The sequence below is a fragment of the Portunus trituberculatus genome, chromosome 5 (genome assembly GCF_017591435.1).
Source record: "Portunus trituberculatus isolate SZX2019 chromosome 5, ASM1759143v1, whole genome shotgun sequence".
Classification (NCBI taxonomy): domain Eukaryota; kingdom Metazoa; phylum Arthropoda; class Malacostraca; order Decapoda; family Portunidae; genus Portunus; species Portunus trituberculatus.
The window spans coordinates 10,194,796-10,199,795 of record NC_059259.1 but is presented as its reverse complement, the minus strand read 5'-3'; the positions used below and the strand labels follow the sequence as shown (position 1 = coordinate 10,199,795).

At 45.6% G+C, this 5,000-nt stretch overlaps 1 protein-coding gene across 2 annotated transcripts in view; it reads left to right on the top strand.

Moving 5' to 3' along the window:
• LOC123514719 overlaps positions 1-5,000 on the top strand; it is a 52,029-nt gene that overhangs the window by 7,223 nt on the left and 39,806 nt on the right. For both annotated transcript variants that reach the window (XM_045272793.1, XM_045272803.1), the window contains exon 2: positions 521-771. The gene's annotated coding sequence lies outside the window, so the exon portion shown is untranslated. The remainder of the gene's footprint in view (positions 1-520; positions 772-5,000) is intronic.

Sequence of the window (5,000 nt, the reverse complement as noted above, 5' to 3'; positions counted from 1 at the left end):
CACCGCGTAGTGTAGTGGTTAGCACGCTCGACTCACACTCGAGAGGGTCCGGTTTCGAGTCCCGGAGGCGGCAAGGCAAATGGGCGCGGCTCTTAAATGTGTAGGGTGTGTTCACCCAGCAGTAAATAGGTACGGGATGTAACTGGAGAGGTTGTGGCCTCGCTGTCCCGGTGTGTGGAGTGTGTTGTGGTGTGTTAATGTGTAGGGTGTGTTCACCCAGCAGTAAATAGGTACGGGATGTAACTCGAGGGGTTGTGGCCTCGATGTCCCGGTGTGTGGAGTGTGTTGTGGTCTGTTAATGTGTAGGGTGTGTTCACCCAGCAGTAAATAGGTACGGGATGTAACTGGAGGGGTTGTGGCCTCGCTGTCCCGGTGTGTGGAGTGTGTTGTGGTCTCAGTCCTACCCGAAGATCGGTCTATGAGCTCTGAGCTCGCTCCGTAATGGGGAAGACTGGCTGGGTGACCAGCAGGCGACCGAGGTGAACACACGTTGGCTCACCTGTTCATTTCTTTCCCTCAGGTGAAAATGGGTGGGCTCGACTCTTACCTGTAATTAAGAGGTGAGCTGTGAAGTTTACCTGCCACAGACGAGACCAGGTGTGCGTGTGTGTATGCGTGTGTCCGTGTCCGTGGGTGTGTCTACACGCACGCACGCACTCACGCAATGTTGGTGGATAATGTAAAGTAAATATTGCTACTACTACTACTACAACTGCTACTGCTACTACTACTGCTACTACTGCTACTGCTGCTACTGCTACATGAATTCAGGTTAGTGGTTGTAATGAAAGGAAATGTGTGTGTGTGTGTGTGTGTGTGTGTGTGTGTGTGTGTGTGTGTGTGTGTGTTTGTATGTCTGTGAGTGTGTGTTATTATAATGTTAGTTTTATAGCTGTTTATTTTCTCTCTCTCTCTCTCTCTCTCTCTCTCTCTCTCTCTCTCTCTCTCTCTCTCTCTCTCTCTCTCTCTCTCTCTCTCTGTCCATATAACTAGTTTACCTCACCCTGCATTCAATTTCCCTCTAAAACTATCCTTCTCATTCTTCCCCTGCCAAACCCCTGCCAACCCCTACCAATCCCTGCCAAACCCCTAACCAACCCCTGTCCATACCCTATCAACCCCTGCCAAACCATGCCATGCCCCCTGTCCAACCCCTTCCCAATGACCCTGTCCAACCCCTGTTAACCCTGCCAAGCCCCCTGTCCAACCCCTGTCAACCCTGCCAAGCCCCCTGTCCACCCCCTGCCAACCCCTGCCAACCCCTGCCAAACCACTAACCAACACTTCTCAAACCCCTGTCAACCCCTCTCCATCCCCTGTCATCTGTGTCCACCCCTGTCTCGTGTCCACCTGCCCCTGCAAAATTAATGTAGATAGGTAAAGGGTTGGCAGGGTCACCTATACCTGTTTGTCTATTGGATTATTAAGAAACTCTCTCTCTCTCTCTCTCTCTCTCTCTCTCTCTCTCTCTCTCTCTCTCTCTCTCTCTCTCTCTCTCTCTCTCTCTCTCTCTCTCTCTCTCTCTCTACTAATGAGAGTGATTGATGTCAGAAAGTAATTATTTTATCCTCTCATTGATTGATTATTGAGAGAGAGAGAGAGAGAGAGAGAGAGAGAGAGAGAGAGTTTATATCTATTACCATGAATTTTTATGTAAACTGTAAGAAAATGAATGCTCTCTCTCTCTCTCTCTCTCTCTCTCTCTCTCTCTCTCTCTCTCTCTCTCTCTCTCTCTCTCTCTCTCTCTCTCTCTCTCTCTCTCTCTCTCTCTAGGCCTTTACGGAAATTGGTAGAGCTAACTTTATTTCCTCACTCTCATGGGAAGAACTCTCTCTCTCTCTCTCTCTCTCTCTCTCTCTCTCTCTCTCTCTCTCTCTCTCTCTCTCTCACAAGCTCAAAACAACAAGAAAAACAACAAGATAGATCAAATAATAACAAAAATAGGTCTTGTAATTAGTTTTAATATAATCTTTCTTTCTTTTTGTCAATATAAATAATGAATAGTTGACTTGATTACAAAGGCTCTCATTAAAGGCACTATTAACTATTTGATTACTAATGACGCAGTTACGAGAGAGAGAGAGAGAGAGAGAGAGAGAGAGAGAGAGAGAGACAGAGAGACAGACAGAGAGAGACACAGAGAGAAAGAGATAGGTGAGAGGAGAGAGAGAGAGAGGAGAGAGAGAGAGAGAGAGAGAGAGAGAGAGAGAGAGAGAGAGAGAGAGAGACAGAGACAGACAGACAGACAGACAGACAGACAGACAGACAGACAGACAGACAGACAGACAGACAGACAGACAGAGACAGAGAGAGAGAGAGAGAGAGAGAGAGAGAGAGAGAGAGAGAGAGAGAGAGAGAGAGTACGAAATTTTCTCACACTTTAAGCACAACAACAAAACAGTCTCTCTCTCTCTCTCTCTCTCTCTCTCTCTCTCTCTCTCTCTCTCGTAAACTCAAGTTATCTCTTAAGTCTATAATTTCTCTCTTTCATTTACTTTCTTTTTTCTTTCTTTTTTCTTTCTTTCTTCTTCTTCTTCTTCTTCTTCTTCTTCTTCTTCTTCTTCTTTTCATCCCCTTTTTCCGTTTCAAATCCTCCTCCTCCTCCTCCTCCTCCTCCTCCTCCAGCTCACGGCATAGCTGGAAATACCCTGAAATGGTTGGAAGACTGGCTCTCTGACAGAAAGCAACGAGTTGTTATAAATGGAAAAGAATCAGAGTGGCACAATGTGAAAAGTGGTGTTCCTCAAGGCTCTGTATTAGGACCAGTTCTTTTCATTGTTTATATTAATGATATTGATGAAGGAATCACTTGTAAAATAAGCAAATTCGCGGACGACACCAAAATAATGAGCAAAGTTACATCAACGTCACAATGGCAAGAACTACAGTGTGACTTAAATAAACTGACACGCTGGGCAGAAAAATGGCAAATGAAATTCAATATAGAAAAGTGTAAAGTCTTACACATTGGAAGTAACAATGTACAAGCAAAATACGTAATGAGTAATGTACCTCTGGAAAGTGCTGAGAATGAAAAAGATCTTGGTGTTGTGGTGTCTAAAGATCTCAAGCCGAGCAAACACTGCACAGAAGCAGTAAAGAATGCAAATAAATTAGTTGGGTTCATTGGAAGAACCTTTGAATTTAAATCAGAAAAAGTTATCCTTACTTTATATAACTCATTGGTGCGTCCTCAGCTTGAATACTGTGTGCAGTTCTGGTCACCATATTACAGAAAAGACATTGAAAAACTGGAAAGGATCCAGCGTAGAGTGACCAAGATGATTCCGAGATTGAGAAACAAGCCGTATGAGGAACGACTGGAAGCATTAAATTTATTCAGCTTAACAAAGCGCAGGATAAGAGGAGACCTAATCGAAGTTTTCAAAATTTTTCAGGGATACAACAACCTTGATGTCAATAAATATTTTACTATTGATCATTCCACCATAACAAGGAATAATGGATTTAAAATTACACCAAAACGCTTTAAAACCCACGAGGCAAAGCACTTTTTCTTTAATAGAATAGTTAACATTTGGAATAAGCTTCCTTCAGAAATAGTAAACAGTACTTCCATTGCATCATTCAAAAACAAAATTGATAAATATTTAAAGAATAACCCCAACAAGCTCTCTTCTTGTCTGAATAATTAAACATGATACTATATTAACTTTCTTATAGATAGATATGTAGAGTTCACCGTAGGGTGAATAATAGAATCTCCTTTCATCCTTTCCTGTGAAAATTCCATGTCAGTTTTTCCATACTGCATGGTACTTTTCCAAGCTATTTTCCATGCCAGCGAAAGCTGGAGGGAGTGGTGGGTGGGAGGAGCCTTCTCCTGTACTGTCCTGTCTCTCTTATCTGTAGCCAGTTAGAAGTAGTTACCAAACAGCCTCGAAAGGACCAACAGGTCTGTTGCTGTTTGGCTTTCCTTTGTATTCCTTTGTATTCCTCCTCCTCCTCCTCCTCCTCCTCCTCCTCCTCCTCCTCCTCCTCCTCCTCCTCCTCTTACCTCCATACAAACACACATACAGATACCAACATTGAAAGAGAGAGAGAGAGAGAGAGAGAGAGAGATCACATTCCTCACATACACTCACCGCCGCCTCCTCCTCTTCTTCTTCTTCTCCTCCTCCTCCTCCTCCTCCTCCTCCTCCTCCTCCTCCTCCTCCTCCTCCTCCTCCTCCTCCTCCTGTTCCACTTGCACCTGAACCACGTGCCGCAAATGCCAGGAGGAAGATGAGGAGGAGGAGGAGGAGGAGGAGGAGGAGGAGGAAGAGGAGGGGGAGGTAGAACAACAGAATGACAAAGAGGAGGAGGAAGAGGAAGAGGAGGGAGAGTACAGGAGGAGGAGGAGGAGGTGAGGAAGGAAAGGAGGAGGAAGAGGAGGAGGAGGAGGAGGAGGAGGAGGAGGAGGAGGAGGAGGAATACAAAGGAAAGCCAAGCAGCAACAGACCTCTTGGTCCTTCCGAGGTTGTTTGGTAAGTACTTGTAACTGGCTACAGATAAGAGAGACAGGACAGTACAGGAGAAGGCTCCTCCCCACCCACCACTCCCTCCACCCACCGCTGGCGTGGAAAACAGTTTGGAAAAGTGGAAAAACTGACACATATCCTCCTCCTCCTCCTTCTCCCCCTCCTCCTCCTCCTCCTCCTCCTCCTCCTCCTCCTCCTCCTCCTCCTCCTCCTCCTCCTCCTCCTCCTCCTCCTCCTCCTCCTCCTCCTCCTCCTCCTCTACACATATGAAGTAACAATGTACAAGCAAACAACGCAATGAATAATGTGTCTGTGGCAAGTGGTGAGCGTGACACAGATGTTGGTGTTGTGGTGTCCAGAGACGTGAAGGCGACTCAACACTGCACTCAAACACTGAACAGTGCAAAGAAATGAGTGTGTTCATTGGAAGAACCTTTGAATTGCAGTGACACAGTGTTGTGGTGTCAGAGACGTGAAGGCGACTCAACACTGCACTCAAACACTGAACAGTGCAAAGAA